Source organism: Lygodium microphyllum, chromosome 11, assembly GCF_053477565.2.
Source record: "Lygodium microphyllum isolate KBCC chromosome 11, Lygodium_microphyllum_v1.1.10, whole genome shotgun sequence".
Taxonomy (NCBI): domain Eukaryota; kingdom Viridiplantae; phylum Streptophyta; class Polypodiopsida; order Schizaeales; family Lygodiaceae; genus Lygodium; species Lygodium microphyllum.
The window spans coordinates 12,773,534-12,795,658 of record NC_141145.1 but is presented as its reverse complement, the minus strand read 5'-3'; positions in this window follow the sequence as shown (position 1 = coordinate 12,795,658).

Sequence of the window (22,125 nt, the reverse complement as noted above, 5' to 3'; positions counted from 1 at the left end):
CTTTTCATCCTTTACTTCCTTGAGCAAACAATGCAAATAGTGCTTTCTAAACTGTTACAAGCACAATCAATTCCAGTGGTCGTTTTATTTGGCCAATTGCTAAGGAGTGAATCTTTCTCTCCGAATGCATCCAGAACTCGATCCAGGATCAATTGCGACTTGGCAAGATCCCCAAGGGTTTGTTTGTTAGCCCTATATCATTGGGTTAGGGCCGTACCCTATTAACCCAACTTAACCAATACCTTAAGTTCTATTAGCAGTAAATATGTTATTCCAATTTACTAATTGGTCTTTTGCTTCCAAGCAAATATCTAATCCTCGTATCTTGGTTACTCTAGCCAAGAAAGGTACTATATCACGACGATTATTCTCCTCTTGCAAGATAAACTTGCGTAAGAATCTGCCAATCTCATTCCGAGGAATTTGGCCATTCCCTTTTGATCAAATCACAAGATCATGCGACTCTGCAACCTATTGCGCGAGAGTCGCATCAAAATCATGGGACTATTTTACCCATCGAATGGCATTGCCTAATCACGAAAGCATGATTAGATAGGAAACAGGGTTAGGGAAGGCTTCATAACAATCCGTTCCTGATTGCAGTAGGTCGATATTGTCGATCCTAAAGGTCCAAATCCAAATTGGGTTTCATTCTTTTAGCGAGCGATCCTTAGAGTAAAAACCCTAGATCGTTTCTTGCAAGTGTGTCCTATTTTCGCTTCATTTCGTGAATGTGGGCAGGTATTTAGAGTATGAGATTTTTAACTTGGTAATAAGAACAACTAGGTTACATCCTCAACATTCTAAATCCTAGTTAGCACTTGGGATATGTTGCTTAGATTTAACCATTTCTAAGCGTGTCCCTCGCGGTTTAGGTGTTTAGGGTAATACCAATTTACTTGTCTACTCTTGAGGATATTTACGATACCATTCTCGTAATCACATGATTCATTTCCTACATATGAGTATATTTACAAATCCTACTTTTCTGGTTAAAACCAAAGCATATGCCAAGTTACGACATAAATTCTATTGATGTATTTAAGATTCATGCTACTAAGCGATAGGGTTTTATATGAACCATGCAACCTTTTTCTAACTTCTTTTCTAAATGAGAATTTCGTATGCTGAATAAGCATTGTACAACCATTTGTAACTATTTACGTAGTTGATTGAGATTTAAGCCAATTGACTAGATATTAATTTACTTTACGCAATTTTTAAGAACCATTTCCATGTCTTGCAAAATTCCTACAGATTATTAGCAACCTTCTTTTAATGAATCATTTCGAAGGAAAGATGCCTAATAATGTGACATGAGATGTTTTCTTTCCATGCATAATCAAAGTGTACAATAATAATTTCGACTTTGTAATGATAGTCATTAGTTGTTCTAGACTCGTCACTTTGCAATGCACAAAGGCAGCTTGCTAAAAATGCATAGACACCTTATGTTCTTTTTCGTTCATTCCCTTGAAAGTACAAATGACCAACTTTGTATCGTGAGTTACTTCAAGTAAATTTCAAATAGCCAATTTATTTATATCGCATTTAGCTAGGTGGATTTGACAAGCGTAAGTGCATCCTAGTTCCATGAAATAACCATGCATAATTGCAATACTTCTACGTAAATCAAAAATAGGAAGAAAACCTGGACTTGTGGCCTCGGTGAGATATCCATACGCGGAGATCCCCTTGGAAGTACGGATCCTTGACAGAAGTACCGACTTGCAAAATTTGGCTTATGGAAGGCCTTAGGGTTTTAGGCTTGGACCTTCTTTATTTCAAAAAAGAGGGGGTTCGCGAAAGGGTTCTTGTGAGCGGCCTTGCAGAAATGGAGGCTTGAGAATTCTTCTTCTCCTTCCCTAAAATCCTAGGGCCGTCCTTGTGGGTGATTGGTGGGAAGGGCTTATAGGCTTCCCCTTCTTCTCTTCAAAGCCCGGGCTAGGGGGGCTTGTGGGTGATTGGTGGGAAGGGTTTATAGGCTTCCCCTTCTTCTCCTCAAAGCCCGGGCTAGGGGGGCTTGTGGGTGATTGGTGGGAAGGGCTTATAGGCTTCCCCTTCTTCTCTTCAAAGCCCGGGCTAGGGGGGCTTGTGGGGGTGATTGGTGGGAAGGGCTTATAGGCTTCCCCTTCTTCTCTTCAAAGCCCGGGCTAGGGGGGCTTGTGGGTGTTGCAATGGAAAAGGGGGTTTAAAAGGAACCCGGGGGTAATATGGACTTTTGTGGGGAATCCACGAGAAGGGGGGACTTTATGGGAACTTGGGTGGGGAATCCACGGGAAGGGGGCTTAGGGAAGCCCCCTTAGAAGCTTCCAAAAGAAGCTTCTTGGATGTGTGATGGCCACGTGGAAGAAGAAGGGAATCAGGAACTATGTGGACAAGGAGGATTTTGGAGGCCTTGATGGCGGACAGGAGGCGGAATGGTGGCAGCAGTTCAATTTGGTAGCTGGGCGGCAGCGTTCCATGAGCTGGCAGCTCTTCCAGTATGGCGGCAGCTGGCGCAGCGGGGCTTCTCTCTTTCTTCCTCCATGCAGTGCAACAGGCACTCGATGCCTCAATAATCTTCCCTCCACTCACTCCACGGCCTGCCGTAGCCTTCTTCTCTCATGCCTACCTTCTCCCCCCTTACCCAAAGGGGTTTATATAGTGTGGGGGGAGTGAGGACCTCCCCCCCTACATGGCCCCCCCACATGGATTCTTTCCTTCCACCTCCCCCATTGCCAAAATAGCCCATTCCCTTCCCTCAGTCACGCATCAGCTAGGGGAAGGTAAATAATTTAAAAAAATAAAATTCAATAAACCTATTATTATCCTTTTGACCTCAAGAGGGAGTTCACCTGTGGTTATGTGGGTTTTTAAACCTCCGTCTTGTTTTTCCAGTGGAGAGTCATGATATCTCACGTATAGTTTAAAGATTGCACCGTCCATAATTTCAATGCCGGAATTGTCATTTGCATGAGTCTCACGCGGGCTAGTAATATTTTTCAACCGAAATATTACAGTACTCCTGCCATTCTTCTTTTTGAAAAAAAAGAAGAAAAAGAAAGAAAAAAAATATATCGATCATGGGAGAAAAGGACTTTGGTCCCCTGTCATGAAGACCTATTCTTCAAAAAAAAGGTGGATATATCCTTGAGAGTAAGGGGGAAAAAAAAAATAAAAAAATCAAAACTCTTATGGAAGAAAAGGAAGAAATCCCATGTCATATACAGGCCTTGTTCCAAGAAAAGGTGGCAACCACCTGAAAAGGTGGCAACCACCTTTGGAAGGGAAGCTGGCTGTGGAAACAACGGTAACACCCTACAGTCCAGAATAGTTGAATCACTAGACAAAATCTTCTAGAACAAGTTTCAAAGCTGCCTCCCTTGATGTGCTATATCTTGCAACTCCATTAGTGCCTCTGACTCCTATAGCAAAGATGACATTTCCAATGTGCAATCCAAGTATTAAACTTGTTGGCTACATCCCTAGATACATCTCTTCATCAACCAATACAAGTTGGCATCATCAACCATATGAAGCCAATTTGACACTTTGATGGAGGGAGGATGAGATGCTTCTAGCTATTGCCAAGATGATAGTGATGGTAATGAAGATGGCAATTTGGGAGCACTCGTTCATGAAGACAACAATTCTCTCATATGCAATGATATGGAAGTAGATGATGGTGAAGATGATGATTGGTTGATCGATTCATGATTATTCTTTGTCTGCTTTAGGCACCCCCTTTCAAAGTCTCTCTCTCTCTCTCTCTCTCTCTCTCTCTCTCTCTCTCTCTCTCTCTCTCTCTCTCTCTCTCTCTCTCTCTCTCTCTCTCTCTCTCTCTCTCTCTCTCTCTCTCTCTCTCTCTCTCTCTCTCTCTCTCTCTCTCTCTCAACCAATAGGCACCCCCAAGATCCTTGTACCTCTCCCCTCCTCCTTTTTGCAACGGCCATCCCTTTCTTTTTTCTTCATTTTACTAAAAAAATGAAACCTTTCAATTAATTAATCCTACATTCAAAATAACACATCCAACTTACAAGCCTTTTGCAATTCCTTAGACTTCCAATTCTTCATATATTCTACTCAATCAAGTAAAGAATCCTCAAGCGTGGACAATAATGAAGACCCTCAATGCAAGAGATATTTTGCTACACTAATGATAGGGATACAAAAAGCGAAGGTCCCTTAATAGTTTTGGCCTTGACAATTTGACCATCTCATTGAAAAATCCTATGTTGGTTGCGGAAAGGTTCAAGCTTTCCAATTACCTGATATTCAACACCTTCCCAAAGGGATCTCAATAATAATCAATAATCTAATGATCGCCCTTGCAGATAATTACCAAATTATCAATGTAAATGATGATGATGATGATTATGATTAGGACGTAGCAACAAGGTTTAGTTCTAAATCATTCAAATTCAATAAGTAAATCTATCAGAATTTATATAAAACTCCTCCTTCCTCTCCTACAAGAACTTTCTTCTAAACTGCAGAGACACGGCCTCCAAAAGCAATGACAATGAGCACCGCATATGCATTAAATTAAAGTAAACTTTTGGTAACAATGTGCCAATTGTGTACAATGTTGCTAAAATTTTTTCAATATTAGGCATTGGTTCTAGGTGTTGTCATAATCCTTTCAAACAATGACAATCACACCATCGTGTAGTTCATAGATTCACAAAGCGGAGGTAGATCCTTAACCCAAGGTAACCTTACATTCTAACGAGAATTCTTCTTCCCATAAAGAAGCATTGAGTACAAATCTTTCAACATTGTTAAGCAAGACACGAATTTCCCATTTAGGGCTAACTTACCTAACATACACGAATTTCCTTTAGTTGATACTTAGAAAAATATTACGACAATAATTTAACAAGATGATTTATAGGAATATTTAAATAGACTTTCACTTTTTAAGTGTTAATCAACTCCTAACCATTGTCGCATTTGGCAATAAATATATCGAGTTATCTTATTAATCTCGAGTGCGCAAAACGTTATTTACTCATTTCGTGCACTAACCTCCTACAACTATTTCCATCATGATTCTACAAATTATAATCTTGATTAATTTATCTACAAATCATAAGTAGCGGTTAACTATTTGTGCGTGCATTAATACGCTCTCTAGATGAAACTGACCTCTTGTGTAAGTGTAAATGCAAAAGCTAACATTTTATGTACTTAATTTTGGAAAAAAACCTTATTATTTTATATGATGATATGAAAATAATAGCCTATTTGTGAGTTGTGAACAACTTGGTTTGGCATGACATCATTGGGAATTTTGTATTTGCTTGCTCTTGCATTTGCCACACCCAATGTTCCGTTTTGGTAGTTGAAATTTCGGCAACCTCGGGTATTCTTGTATCTTTGGCAATATCGGCTCTTTGACCGGTTGTAGTGGATTTCATGGTCTTTCCACCTTGTTGCTTTGGAGCCATCGTTTGCCAGCACGTTCAAGAGATAGAGAAGGTGGAATGAATTCGAGATGGGAGAGAATGGAAGCAACTTGCCAAGTTGAAGAGCGAGACAAGGAAAGGTTGAGCTAATTCATTTCCTCTCTAACCCCCTCTCTAATTCCCTCTCTTGCAACCTCTCGCGATCTTCTTTTCTCTCTCTCTCTCTCTCTCTTTCTAATTCTCCCCCTCTCTAGCTCCCTCTCGTAGCCTCTCGAGGGGGGGTATCCTTCTACCTCCCTCTCTTTTTGTCCCTCTTGCTCTATACACCTGAGAAGGGCCTCTCCCCTCTTGCTCAGACCCTCTCAACTACTCTCCATGCCTCTTATTTATAGCTAAATTAGAGAAGAAGTGTTGTGGCTAAGAAGAAGATCTCTTTATGGAGGGGATCTTGGCAAAAATCAGCAATCTAAAGATTCCAAGATGAAATATGATGCTCAAATCGCAAATATAATGGTTTCATTGGCTCCGAAAGGAGATAAAACCCTAGGATACTTGGTCAGAAATCTTCGAGATCACTCCTTCTTCTTCTCCCCATTCTTTGAAGTGACGTTTGTTGCCTATAAACTATGATTGTGATGTGTGTGATTTTGCTAATCCTTGTTTTTTCATTAAATCTCCAAAATTGGCTAAAAAAGCCACTTATTTTTTTTACATGACACCTTGTTCTATAAGTTTTCATATCTTTTTAGGATATTTACAATTAATAGTATCCAAAACATAAAAAATATGCTAGTTTTATTGAAAAATCTAGTATTTTTTGGACCATCCATACTATAAACATTGACACTAATGACTAATATGGCTCATAATTCTCGTTCACATGGTAACTTTCATGAGAGAGATAGCTATAGTCTTTATTAATCCTAATGTCGAGTTACGATTCTCAGGTTTTTTTTTTCTCAAGATTTTCTCTATTTAATGATTTTAGAGTTCTTCAAGTCCATTTTGCAAGAACTCGAGAAGACTTTAAATCAAAGTTGGGATATCGCATCCTCTCTCCCTTAGAGGAATGGAGATGTCCTCATCTAGAATGAAATTGGGTATATTGGTTACATAGTGACTCATGCTGAATCCAAGCAGCATCCTCTTTAGGGTAGTCTTTCCACTGGATGCGATATTCTCTAAGGGTTCTACTCCTCGATTTTCTCTCCCTTAAATCAATTTACAATGAAAGAATCTAAGACCATCCTTATTTCCTTCGGTAGGAACAAAATTTCCAACTACATTGGATTTTGTATACTTCTTCTGACCTTGGTGAAATTGGCCTTGGGTTCTTTTTGCTTGACCTTTTAATCCTCCTTTGTTTTGGTTATTGTAGCTTGGAAACTTATTATTTTTAGGCTTTGATTGTACTTTCTGCACAATAGGAGCAACTTGAATCAAAGCATCTTGGAGGTCTATTAGGTGCATTAATTCCAAACGAGTGTTCAGAGGAGAATTTAGCCCATTGCAAAACTTGGATGCTTGTTGAGCAGTATCCATGGAGGGTGTATATTTAAGAAGTGAAACAAACTTAGAGTAATACGCCTCCAAGGTGAGTCCCATTTTCTTCAAATTAAAGAACTCATTCATCTTCTGGGTGTGATAAGATAGAGGTAAATATCTTCCTCTTACAACTTCTTTCAGCAAATCCCAAGTAATGGTATCCTCAGGGACACCTTGATCTCCGCACCACTGCTTCCACCAAAGTCGCACTTCACCAATTAATTTTAGCTTAGTTATCATGGCTTGGTTGACTGGGACAATTTCAACAGTAGTAAAATAATCTTCCATTGATTCGATCCAAATTTCTACATCAGCTTTTATATTCTCACCTTTCCCGTCAAATGTCGGAGGTTTGACTTACTTCAAAAGATTCATTTTCTCTTGGGCTTCGTTGGAAATTATTGTAGGTGCAAAATTATGGGAAATTTTTAATAATTTCCATGTTTAATTTTACAAAATTTATATAGCATTAATATTAGAGTTTGTCACTCAAATCATTTCTCACTTAATTTATTGAAACAATTTCAAATAAAAATCTTTTTCCATTGCTAAAGTTAAACTGTAATTTCAGAGGTTCCAAGGGAAAATAAGGTTCCATTATTTCTTTGATTGATAAAGTATCAATCAATATTTATTACAATGGATGTACAAGATAATCAAATGGGAAAAAAAATACATTATTAAGATAGCTCATAGGTTCATCTTATTTTTTTTAGAAAAGGATTCCCTAACACAATCTAAGCATGACACTCCGATACATCCTTTATCAAGTAACTTGGATTCTGAGAGTAGATATCTAGGAATCTATATTTTTTAGGAAGTTCAAAAAATCTGTCATTTTTGTAGTTGTGGTAGCTAGAGGGACCTATGACTTTATTTTATCAATTGGAAGGATCTTTGTAACTTCCTCATAGATATATGGGTTTAGTAGGATTTTCTTGCTCCTAGTATGCAGGATTGAGTTTACACAGGCTTTACAAAATAGATAGATCTTAACAACTTTAAGATCTTCCATCCATTTTACCCCTTTCATATTATTCTGAAGATAAGCTAGACCACTTGCATCGATATAGCAGTATTCTCTACTAATCATCCACCGTCTTTTACGATATAGAGGCGAGGGGTTGTACAACAGATCTAGTATCTGCATCATTTGATTTCGCTAGGCAAGATTGGATGAATGCATAGCTTCCATAAACATTACTTGGAAGATCAAGAATCATTTTCAAGATTTTTTATTCTGCCATAATTCAAAAACATACATGAACAAAGAGAAGAAAACATGTCCTACGCTATATTTACCATCCAAGAATAAATTTTCTTAAGCTTGCGTCATATTCTATTCTAACAAGCGCTCTGATACCAACTATGGTGTGTCCGCTAGTCTCAATCCAAGGCATATCTTTTAGTAGTCTATCAGTAGGTTTTCAAAAATGACGGTGCCTGGCACTGATCTCTTGGAGTATCACGGGGTTTGTCACTTAGGCTCTATTGAGTCTACATCGCAACGAAAGAGTTCCGGCCGCAAACCCACTAAGATCAACCTGAATTTTCGAGTTCCTAAAATTAAATGGGTCTCCTAATAGCCAACTAGCATCAATAATCTCGAGTTTCCACTTCCTATAGGATTATTCAAACTAAAGTAGACTTGCCATTGCACTTGGTTCAAAGAGAATGGGAGATAGAGGGGAGTGCGGTATGTCAATCCTCCTACCCATAAGGAAAAATCCCATTCTAACCCCCTAAAACAATGCAAGTCAGTTCTACCTAACGACTAGTTGGTCAATTTATCGTCTTTCTATTTCTATCACTGATTTAGAAAAGCTCCCAGCTAACCACAACCCCCTACCATTGGGGATAGACCCGTCGAGAGTCACACCCACCCACTTTCCTTTGAAGATGATATCATCTTTAGTTTTTTAATTACCTACACCACATTTATTGAAACATATACAACCAACTTCCTTAATTAGTCCATTAAATCACCAGTTTCTTCACGCAATTTATTTCATAGGCACACATACAATTTAAATAACCCTTGAATAAAAAACAAATTTCTTTATTATATTGGAAGATTATTACAATTTCCATCTTTTTGGTCCTACGAAAGATATACAGAATTCCACGAGGGTATTCTATCCACCATGATTCCTCCCTTGTAACTAGTATTAGGGTTCAAAGATCCCATCCTAGGCTATGAAGGGGCTCATCAAATTCTAGGAGTAATGTAGAATTTACAACTAGAGCCCCCCTTGGCATCCACGTTTCCTACTACTCAAGACTATCCCTACGGACAGATCTTTTCGCTACAGAGCCAATCTATTCTATTTGTCAATGTTTTTAATTTGATATCTAGATTCTAGCAAACACAAACAATCCTTTCAAACAATGACAATCACACCATCGTACAGTTCACAGCTTCATATAGCCAAGGTAGATCCTTAACCCAAGGTAACCTTACATTCTAACAAGGATTCTTTTTCCAAACATACACAAATTTCATTTAGTTGGTACTTAGAAAAATATTAGGATAATAATTTAATGAGATAATTTACAAGATTCTTTAAATAGAGTTTCACTTTTTAAGAGTTAATCAACTCCTAATCCTTGTCACATTTGGCAATAAATATATCGTATTATTTTACTAATCTCGAGTGCGCATAATGTCCTTTACTCATTTTGTGCACTAACCTCCTACAACTATTTCCATCATGATTCTACAAATTATAGTCTCGATTAATCTATCTACAAATCATAGGTAGCAGTTAACCATTTGTGCGTATATTAATATGCTCTCTAGATGAAACTAACATCTCGTGTAAGTGTAAATGCAAAAGCTAATATTTTATGTATGTAATTTTTTTAAAAACCTTATTATTTTATGAATCAATATAAAAATAATAGCCTATTTTTGAGTTGTGAACAACCTAGTTTGGCAAACGTTATTGGGAATTTTGTATTTTCTTGCGCTTGCGTTCACCACACCCGATGTTCCATTAGTAGTGGCAATTCTAGCAATCGTGGGCATTCCCATATCTTTGGCAATACCTGTTCTTTGATCGGTTGGAGTGGATTTAATGGTTTTTCCGCCTCGTTGCTTTGGAGCCATCGTTTCCAAGCGAATTCGAGAGATAGAAAAGGTGGAATGAATTTAAGGATGGGAAAGCATGAGAGCAGCTTGCCGAGTTGAAGACCGATGTCGTGCCACTACGCGAACACTGTGTAAAAAAATCTAGAGTGTGGATTTCTTATTGATTAAGAGAGCCAATGCCATTTTAGACATTAGTGTTAGTGTCCATGGTTTAAAAATATTAGATTTTTGGACAATTTTTAGCCAATTTTTGATATTTTAGATATTATCTCTTGTAAAAATCCATAAAATTGTAGACAGCTTCTAGTTTATGATAGCATGTAAAAGAAAGCATGTAGCTTTTAGCTAAATTGAGAGAATTTTATGTAAAAAGAGAGATTGATGAAATCGGCAGACACGCAATCTTTTAGTAGGCAATGAACAACACTCCAAAGTGGGAAATGAAGAGGGAGTGATTTGGCAGAATTCTGGCCAGGTGTGCTGGTATTTTACATCCCTTTCGTAGCCAATGGAAGCATCAGATTGGCGATCTAAGTAGCATAGAGGAAGTGTTCTTCTACATTTTCTAAATTTTTTTGGAAATATTCTTCTATGTCTTCAATTTCTTCGAACCCCTTCTCTTCCATCTACTCCTCTCCTTGAATCTACCTTCACCCTACTGTCTCTTACCCCCCATGGTGGACTCTCGATACCAAACGCACCAACATCATGTTAGGGGAAGTTTATGCTATCATCAAAGGTGAATTCCGAAAGATATTTGGGCTTATTTGGGGCTGATATCTTTAGCCATCTTCAAAGAATTAGCTACAGTAGTGTCCTTTTAATTCATTTCTTACTCTACAGAAGACATCTTGTCAAAATATGCAAGTATTATGCACCCCTATGGCAAGGCAATGTTTGTAGATAATTCATAGATGCTTTGAGTTGAATTAAGAGGAGCTTTTTCTCTTATTTCTTGGCTATGGTAACTTATATTTATCAGAAACTCAATTTGAAGCTCTCTTGAAGCAAGTCTCTTTGCCCTACAAGCCTTGTAATTGACTCATAAGCTTTTGTCCCTAACAGTCTACATTGAATGTAATCATGCAAAGTTGATTCATGCTATGGCATCATGTATGAATGATGGGATGAAAAGTTGTTTATGATACATGACAACATATTGTACTTGTTTTTTTGATTGCTCTTATAGTCAAGAAGACAAGCTTTATTTGAGTTAGAACTTATGAGATAATACTCTTGTGATCTTTGCTAAGAACATGCAGTTGGAAGCTCTATTAACTTCTTCAAGGACTTGGATTGAAGCCTTCAACCCTTCTCTTATCTCTATCATCTCTGGAGTCAAAGCTCTTGAACCTCCATACATTCTTTTCTCTCAAACCCTTGTGATTGATCGTGAAGTACCTCTTGAACCTTTAAACATTCACTGTAATCTACTTATCTCTTGAAGGCACATCTGTAGCATGTCCACCTGTTCCTTTCAGAACACATATTAGCAGTCCATCGGAAAGGAAGTCTAGAAAGCTCCACCCGGCACTCCCATGGAATGTCACGGGGTTTGCGATCTAGGACTTTCTGCGTCTGCCACGTAGCGGAAGTATTCTGGTCATTCCTACTTAGGACCGACCTGAATCATGGTTTTCCCCAATGGTCATTTCCCAAACAGCAACTAGTGTCAAACCCCGAGCGAACTACTTTACGTAGAAACACCAGGGCTGAAGCGGATTCACTCTGCACTTGGTTCAAGGAGAATGGGAAACGAGAGGGATGCAAGGCTCGACCTCTCTGCCTTAAGGCATAGTCCCATTCCATTCCCCTAAAACATCATAAATCAGAATTATTATAACCTAGACTCTAGGTCACCGCCCTTGCTATTCATTTCCTTTGAAACGATCTTCTTGTTGTCCATTATGATTGAGAAAAGTTCCCAGCCAACCGGGACCACCCATCTGTAGGACGAACCCATGGCCACATCCATCGCACTTTCCTCAGGTTGCTTTAGTTGTCTAATTACCTACCACATTTAGTTGGACATGCACCAAGTAGCTTCCTTAATTATCCCATTAGGCATGGGTTCCTTCACGTAATCATAGCACTTGACATAGAAAAACGGTGTCAAACAAGTTTCTTTTCAACAGGTAATCATATTTATCTTTGAAATACATTTATAAAGTCCAGCCCGTATGCTTATCCATAATCCGCCCGAAGGCTATCCAGCAATCCACAGGGATTACTAATCCAAGATTCTGCCCATAGACTAGTATGCGGGCCTCGAGATCCAATCTCGAGTCACGTTGGCCTCTTGTGCAGGGCCCGGAAGGCAAGGGATTTATGGCCAAAGCCCCCCTGGCACCCAAGCGTCTTCCTGCTCCAAGTAGCGCTCAACGGAAAGACCTCATGCGGCGGGTTCGGTCCACCTTCCTAGCGCGGTTAACAACCCCCTTGGTTAGGGTCAGGCAAACAGTCGGGGGTAACTGAGGCTACCTCTCCCTTCAGGCCTTCAACCTGTAACGTGTCCACTGGTATCATCCAGGACACGTCTTAGCAATCCATCGGAAAGGATGTCTAGAAAGCTCCACCCGGCACTCCCATGGAATGTTACGGGATTTGTGATCTAGGGCTTTCCGCGTCTGCCATGTAGTGGAAGTATTCTAGCCGTTCCCACTTAGGATCGACCTGAATTAGGGTTTTTCTTGATTGGTCATTTCCTAAAGCAACTAGCATCGGACCCAAGCGAACTACTTTACGCACAAACGCCAGGTCCGAAGACGATTCATGCTGCACTTGGTTCAAGGAGAATGGGAAACGAAAGGGATGCAAAGCTCAACCTCTCTGCCATAAGGCATAGTCCCATTCCGTTCCCCTAAAACAGTGTAAATTGGGTAAGACATAACTCTAGGTCAACGCTTTCGTTGTTCGTGTCCTTTGATGATCATCCTGCTGTTCTTCGAGATTTGAGAAAAGTTTCCGGCCAACCGGGACCACCCAACCGTAGGACGGACCCATGGCCCATCCTCCGCACTTTCCTTGGTTTGTTTTAGTTATGTAATTATCTAACACATTAGTTGGACATGTAACAACCAGCTTTAATTAATCTGTTAAGCACTGGTTCCTTCACGTAATCTTATCACGAGACATAGAAAAACAATATCAGACAAGTTCTTTATTAACATATCATCATATTTATCTTTAAAATACAAAAGTTCTGCCCGTAGGCTTAACCACAATCCGCCTGAAGGCTATCCAGCAATCCACACGGATCACTATTCCAAGTTTCCGCCCGTAGACTAGTATGCGGACCTCGAGATCCAATCCTGAGTCACATTAACCTCTTGTGCAGGACCCGAAAGGCGAGGGATTTATGGCCAGATCCCCCCCTGGCACCCAAGCGTCCTCCTGCTCCAAGTAGTGCCCAACGGAGGACCTCTCGCGGCGGGTTCGGTCTACCTTCCCGGAGCAGTCAACAACCCCCTTTGTTAGGGTCAGGCAAGCAGTCGGGGGTAATTGAAGCTGCCACTCCCTTCAGGCCTTCAACCTAAAGTATAGATATTCATTTAATTTGTAATTCATGAATCAAATAGTGCTCTAAAATCTCTAGCAAGCACAAACATTTCCATTGATCAATTTTGTTGTTGTTGGCAAACTGCTAAGGAAGGAATCTTTCATTTTTGAATGCATCCAGCACTCAATCCGGGGTGTCTTGCAATTTGGCAAGATCCCTTATATTCTGGGTTAGGGCGTACCCTATTAACCCAACTTGGTCAAACCCTAAAGTTCATTGGATACTTCAGTTTCCGGTTTTGAACCTTCCTTACTTAGAAGGATATCAAAGTATACATCCTCTTACAAGATAAATTGCGTAAGGATCCGCCATCCTTGTTGCGGGAATTTAGCCTTTTTTCTTGTGAATCAATCACAAGACCATATGACTTCGTACTTGCCGCGCAAGTCCTATATCATACTATGCGATAATGGAGTTACGAAACAATCCGTTTTAGTTTCTTTAAGCTGACATTTGTTAGACCTAGGGTTTCCTAGCTTTTATTATTTTCTTTAAGAAACTCAGGGACAAACCCTAGTTCTTTTACGCTTACGATTTACTGACCCTACAATCAGGGAATGTGGGCAAGTATTTAAGGTATAAACGTTTCTTGGATTTTAATTCATTCCCAATGAATATTTTGCAGCATAGGTATTTCTAAGTTTATATTAATTTGGTTAACTTTTAGAAGGTAATATCGAGATCACCTCCTCATGGTTTGTTATCTATGAGTCAATTGATTTTTCAATCCTAAACTTTATTGATTTGAGGTTAGGTAAATTTAGTTAATCTTCCTTTTTCCTTGAGAACAAAACTCATGCCAAATAAGCAATCTTTCCCTTGCTAAGTTATGTAGTTAGCATTGATAACTTCCTAGAGTTTAAGCATTGTAAGAAACCTTTCATGATTCACACCTTCCATGATGATTTGTTGTAAAAAGAGTAGGGGTTAATAGTGCAAGATGCAGTTTTATACCTTCTAAACTTAACCGAAGTATACTACTTTAGAGGGTAAATAATCTTGCTCATAATTCGTTTCAATGCATAATGCTTTTTGAAGGAAAACTATGTTTATACTTTATTTATTTTGCATGTTTAATTAAACTAAATTCCTTCATCGTAAATAACTAGGACAAAATGTATCTTATCCCTAACAATTCATCTTGCACAATTGAATTAAAACCGATATAAAATTAAGAAGGAAAAACCTGGGTTTGGGGTGAGATATCCACATGGATACCGGGAGATGACCCTCCCGCAGCTACTCCTTGGACTTTCTTAGGAGGCATCACACTTGTAGTCCTTCGAACGTGGAAGCGGCTTTACACTCCTTTTCAGAATTCCACCGTCGCTCCCTTGCACGTCAATACTCTTCTTCACTTTTTCGAGCATGGGAGAAACCAAGTCCCAAGGGTATTTTGGAAAGGCAAGTAACCATTAAGGTTTTAACCACGAGGAGGGGGTAATAAGACCTTTAAGGCCTTAATTCTTTTGAGAGGGAAAGGCTTACAAGGCCCAAGGAAAATGCCCTATAAGGTTTTACACACGGGGGGAAAAGTAACAAGCCCAAAGGAAAGGGGCTTAAGGGTTAATTACGGGGGAAGTAAGGTTTAAATTACGGGGTTCCAACACCCATGGGATGAGGGATTTGAAACACGGGGGTTGTGTGTGTGTTTCCAAAGGCATATGAAGGGGGCCTTGGGAGATATTTGGACACGGTAGTGAAAGGTATAGGAAGGGGGATCTTGAAGGGTTTTTTGGACACGGGGGTGAGGGGTGTGTGGACACGGGGTGAAAAGGCCTTAGGGTTTTTTTAAAACCGAGGGGGGGAAAAAGGAAGGGTAACACAAGGGGGCGAAGGGGATGAAAAGGGCTTAGGGGGATTAAAAAACTCCGGGGGGAAAAGTGTTAAAAGGGAATACAAGGGGGGTGAAAGGGGGACTTAATTAGCCCCCCCTTAAGAAGCTTCTATTAAGAAGCTTATATGCTTCACGTGGCAGGGGGGTACAGTTGATAGCCCGCCCTCAGAGCTGGCATAGGACCTCGGCGGCAGGGTGAATGCCTTTGGTGGCGCCTATCTATGCTGCCGCAGCAGCTATTGGTCTCCTCTCGTGCGAAGACCGCCTCACTCTCGTTTGCCTAGCATCACGGCAGCCACAACTCATCGACCCCTAACTCCTCCTCTGTCCTCTCTCACGGCAGCGCACTCTCTCTAGTTAAATAGGGGAGGGGAGGGGGAATCTTCCCTCTCCTTCATGTCAATATGCATGGCACTCACACTCCTGCGAGCTCCCATCGAGGAGCTTCCCCATGGTTTCTATTCCCCTCCCCTTCCAGCACCATTGTCGGCTAGGGGGGAAATTTAAAAAAATTGCATTATCCTCAAGAAATTGCCATATCGATATCCCCCTTTCCTATAAGGGTAATTCACGTGAAAAAAGAAATTTGAAACGTTACACAACCTGAAGCATTAGATATCTTTTCATCCTTTAGTTCCTTGTGCAAACAAATCAAACAGTGCTCTCTAAACTGTTACAAGCACAATCATATCCAGTGGTTGTTAATTTGGCCAATTGCTAAGGAGTGAATCCTTCTCTCCAAATGCATCCAGCATTGTTGAGATATCGAGCTCCACTCGTGATATGCCAGGGTGACCGTTGTGCATTTATGTCACCGACTTGTCAGTTGCAGATGCGGTTGGTACACTGCCCATGAATAATAGCTAGATGACAGCTATCCTTATCTACTCTAGTTCATGGCTCAGTTAGTATGCCACCTTAGTTAGTTGAGTTTTGTTTGAGACCCATATATAGGGTTCTTCTATTTCTATGTACTTGAGTTCTTTTGGCTTACACAACTAAGAAGAGGAAAACTGTTTTCAGCCTCCACCTTTGTGTGTATTTCTCCATTGTGCAAGCAAGAAAGCTACAAGTGAGACTCCTTCCTTCTCTCCCACAATCTTGACATGGTATCAGAGCCTTATTCCTGGTAAGGAGCTCAAGAAAGCAAACCAAGTTCGCGGTGTTCTAGTAAGAGGACCAATGTTGCTTTCATTTTTCTGTTTTGGGAGCAAGTCTCTACATGTAGCACAGCCGAAAAGTGCAAGAGTGCATTGTCTCAGATTGAGACGCCCTTCACGGTATAGCAAGAGGGCAGTATATGTTGTAGGAGAGGGCTTTAGCCCATGGTTGCTCTGTTTTTTTGATTTGAGGCCATTTCGGGGCCTGTTTTGGAGGCAGAAGTTTTCTACACGCACTCAGGAAAAGGCCCAGTTTTATGCTGTGCGACCACTATTCTACAGATCGGTGAAAATTTACTGTAGAAATTGCATCGTATGCCTGTGCGCAGAGACATTGGGAGTTACAGAATCATCCTTGTTGCCTGTTGATGCAAAATCGTCACTAGGAAGTGACTGTGTGGTCAAATACCACTTTCATCAGTTTTGCAGATTTGCCCTTGTGAGGCTGAAGCTGTGTTCTTTGCAGTGACATAATTTTTTGCAGTGTTCTGTAATGGCGTCTGATTCTCTTTCACAGATTTTCACTGAAAAGCTTGACAAGAACAACTTTCAAGCATGGAAGTTTAGAATGACGAATTTCCTTATGGGAAAAGGATATTGGGAATTCGTTGCAGGAAATGAAGAAGAACCAGTTCTTCCTGATGTTCCCAATCAACAGCAAATGCAGGCATTTAAAGCATGGCATGAGAGAGCCAGGAAAGTTATGTATTGGCTGTCTATCAGCATTTAAGACTCTATGATTGTGCATATTCAAGATGTAAGTACACCAAAGGAGGCATGGGATACTTTGTCAAAAATGTATAGCACAATACACAAGCCAGGAAAATGCAGCTCAAGCAAGAGTTGCACAATGTGCAAAGAGAAAGTATGAGCATCAATGACTACCACATGACGGTGAAGAAGATTGCAGATGCACTTGCTTCCATTGGGTCGCCAGTGGAAGATGATGATTTAGTTTCTGTGACCTTGAATGGTCTAGGAAAGGATTATGCACAGTTCCGAGCATCCATTTCCATTCGTGAAAGATTTCCTGATTTTGAGGAGTTGATTGCTCTTCTAATTTTTGACGAGCAGAGAAATGGTGGTGCATCTTCTTCAAGAGGAACTTCAAAAGAGGCTGTCTTCTACTCAAATGCTGGAAGAGGTAGAGGAGGCCGATTTGGAGGCCGTGGTAAAAATCAGAATATGCAGCAAACTCAATAAAACCAGTCCTATGGAGGAGGACGTGGTAACTCTAGAGGCAGGGGGAGCCAAAGAGGTCGTGGTGGATGGCAAAGAGGCCAAAATGCAAACAACAATGTTGAATGCTACTACTATGGTAAAATGGGTCATATGGCTAAAGACTGCTATAAAAAGCAGAATGACACCATGAATGGAAAATTGCAACAAGGGAATTATACATCTTCTAGTAGACAGGGTGATGAAAAAAATGAGCATTTGTTTATGGTGCAGCACATGACCAATTCTGTGACAAGTACAGAAGAAAGAAGCGATGTGTGGTATGTTGACTCAGGTGCATCGAACCACATGACAGGTCATGCAAAATGGATGCAGGATGCAAGGAAAATGGAAAAACTAGGATTTGTGGAGACTGGTGATGATACTGCACATCCTATTGTGTAGATTGGAAAAATTCCTTTGTCTATGCAGGATGGAAAAAAGAAATACCTATCGGATGTATTTCATGTCCCGAATATCACCAAGAATCAGGTTTCTGTTGGTCAAATGGTTGAGCAGGGCTTGCAGGTCAAATTTAATTCTCATGGATACTTTGTTGAGGATATGAAAAATAAAGGTCGCTTGATAGCAAAAGGAAAGAAGAAGGGCAGAATGTTTACGTTGGATGCAGACATGCCTGAATTGAGTGCATCAATGTTTGCACATGGGACCGGTGTAGTTGCAGATATTGATATCTGGCATAAATGCATTGGTCATGTTAATGTACATCGACTTAAATCAATGCAAGCCCAAAATATTGTTGCAGGATTGCCTAAATTCAAGGTTGCAAAAATACATAAGGTATGTGAAGCCTGTCAATTTGGAAAACACGCAAGGAAACCATTTCCTAGACATGTTCAAGAGAGTAAGAAGCCATTGGAATTAATCCACTCTTATGTGTGGACTACTAAACTGCATCTCTTGGAGACTGTCATTATTTTGTCACTTTTATTGATGACTATAGCATAAAAGTTTGGGTGTATTTTATAAAAAAGAAAAGTGAATTTTTTGGGCATTTCAAAACTCTTAAAGCTATGGTTGAAAAAGAAACAGGCCTGCAAATAAAATGCCAAAGGTCAGATGGAGGGGGAGAGTACCTCTCAAATGAGTTTGCAAGGTTCCTACAAGAGCATGGCATAAAGTAGCAATATTCATGCAGTCATACCCCACAACAAAATAGAATTGCAAAAAGAAAAAACAGGCATATTGGAGAGGTATCTCGTGCCATGCTCAATGAAAAAGACTTGCCAGATTTTTACTGGGCTGAAGCAGTTGCTACAACAGTCTACATAATGAATAGGACTCCCACTGCAGCAATACATATGATGACTCCAGAGGAGAGGTATACTGGTAGGAAATCAGATATTTATCATTTGAAGATTTTTGGTTGCATTGCCTATGTTCATGTGCCAGATGAGTTGAGATCCAAGTTGGATCCAAAAGCTGAGAAGTGCATCTTTATTGGTTACTCTCTGTAGCAAAAAGGGTATAGATGCTATAACCCTTCTACTCGTAAGTTTATAGTGAGCAGAATGTTGTTTTTGATGAGATGAGTGACTGGTATAAACTAGTAAATGTGATTGATGATGTAGATGCACAAAATGGTAATGTTGCACAGAATTCACAGCAGTAGTCACAAAATATTAGTGGACCTGGAGTGTCCTCTAGCAGTGGTTCACATTCTTCGCCATGGACAGGTAGATTGAGATTAGGATAATCTTCTCAAAGCAATGCAGATAGTGGTATGCAGGTATCATGAAAAGGAAAAGAGAAGGTAGATCAGTCCATGTTTGATATGAATGCAGGTCACTCTTATGTGGATGGTGAATCCAGTGGCTCAGAACATAGCATTGATGATGAGTTGGGTATTCCTTCTATTGTTACACCTGGAGTAAGGAAGACCAGGGATGTTTTTGAGAGCACCTGGGAGTGAACCTACTCTACGCAGGTCTACCAGAGCTAGGTATCTTGTGGATAGGCTGAAATATGATGGATTTACAGCCATTCACTATGCCTATATGGTCAAAGTGATACAGGAACTAGAACCCACTTCTTTTGAGCAAGCCATGGGAAAAGAAAAATGGAAGAAAGCCATGGATGAAGAAATGGATGCCTTGGAAGCAAATGCTACATGGGAATTGGTACCTTTGCCTAAAGATAAGAATGCAATTGGTTGTAAGTGGGTTTATAAGGTGAAACACAATGCAGATGGTTCTGTGAATAGATACAAGGCAAGATTAGTAGTCAAGAGGTATGCACAAACATATGGCATTGATTATGAAGAAACATTCAGTCCGGTTGCAAGGATGGCAATCGTAAGAGTAGTCATTGCTATGGCTACATCAAAGGGATGGTCTTTACATCAGATGGATGTAAAGAATGCCTTCTTGCATGGTGATTTGCAAGAAGAGGTCTATATGGAGCAGCCACCAGGTTATGTGCATGATGTTCATCCTGAGTTTGTTTGCAGGTTGAAGAAATCCTTGTATGGCTTGAAGCAAGCACCTAGAGGATGGTGTGACAAGATATGACAGTATCTTGTCACTATTGGATTTCAGATTTCCAAGGCAGATTTTTCACTTTATGTGAGAAAAACAGAGAAATACATTATGCTACTTGTCATTTATGTTGATGATTTGATTATGACAGGTGATAGTGATAAAGATATCCTTCATGTGAGAATGCTATTGAAGCAGAAGTTTGAGATGAAGGATTTGGGAGAGCTACGTTATTTCTTGGGCAGAGGCAGTATGGATTGGACATGCTGTCCAAATATGGGATGACAGGCTGTAAGCCTATTTCAGTTCCTTTGGAGCAGAATGTGAAGCTGAGCGCAGATGCAGGTGAGCTTCCGGAAGACCCTACTATGTACAGATGCATAGTAGGAAGTTTGATTTATATGACTATTACCAGTCTAGATTTGAGCTATGCTGTTGGATTGGTAAGTCAGTTTATGCAGGCTCCAAGGAAACCGCATTTAAATGCGGCTAGACGCATACTCAAGTATGTGAAGTCCACATTGCAGTATGGACTACTTTATGAGACTGGGGTTCAGATATAGTTGCATGGATACACTGATGCTAATTGGGCTGGTAGTATTTCTAATAGACGATCTACCAGTGGATATGTGTTCTTTTTTGGGGGTGCTGCAGTCACTTGGAGCAGCAAGAAATAGCCTACAGTTGCCTTGTCAAGCACAGAGGCTGAGTACACGGGCTCATCAATGGCTGCATGTGAGGTAGCTTGGTTGCATAAGATCCTTTATGATATGCATCAGCCTACAAATGGGCCAGTTGTCATTTTTTGTGACAACATAAGTAGTATACACTTGGAAAATAACCCAGTCTATCATGATAGAACAAAGCACATTGAGGTGCATTATCACTATGTGCGGGAGAGGGTTTTACTAGGTCTTATTGATCTAGTTTATGTCAGCACAGAGGATCAGGTAGCTGACATATTTACGAAGGCATTGGGCACAGAGAAGCTGCGCAAGTTTAGAGACCTGCTTGGTGTGCAGGAATTGGGATTGAGCTCGAGGGGGAGTGTTGAGATATCGAGCTCCACTCATGATATGCCAGGGTGACCATTGTGCATTTATATCACGGAATTGTCAGTTGCAAATGCGGTTAGTACACCGCCCATGAATAATAGCTAGATGATAGCTATCCTTATCTACTCTAGTTCCTGGCTCAGTTAGTATGCCACCTTAGTTAGTTGAGTTTTGTTTGAGAGCCATATATAGGGTTCTTCTATTTCTATGTACTTGAGTTCTTTTGGCTTACACAACTAAGAAGAGGAAAACTGTTTTCAGCCTCCATCTTTGTGTGTATTCCCCCATTGTGCAAGCAAGAAAGCTACAAGTGAGACTCCTTCCTTCTCTCCCACAATCTTGACAAGCATTCGATCCGGGATCAACTTGGAAAGATCCCCAAGGGATTATTTGTTAACCCTTATGTTCTTGGGTTAGGGCTGTATCCTATTAACGCAACTTAACCAATACCTTAAGTTCTATTAACAGAAAATATGTTGCTCCAAATTATTGATTGGTCCTTTGCTTCCAAGCAAATATCTAATTCCCTTATCTTGGTCACTTTTCCCAAGAAAGGTACTACATCAGGACGACTACTCATCCTCTTGCAAGATAAACTTGCACAAGAATCTGCCAATCTCATTCCAAGGAATTGGCCATCCCCTTGTGATCAAACCACAAGATCATGCGACTCTGCAACTTGTTGCACAAGTGTCGCATCTAATCCATGGGACTATTTCACCCATTGAACGACATCTTCTAATCACGGAATCATGATTGGATAAGAAGAGGA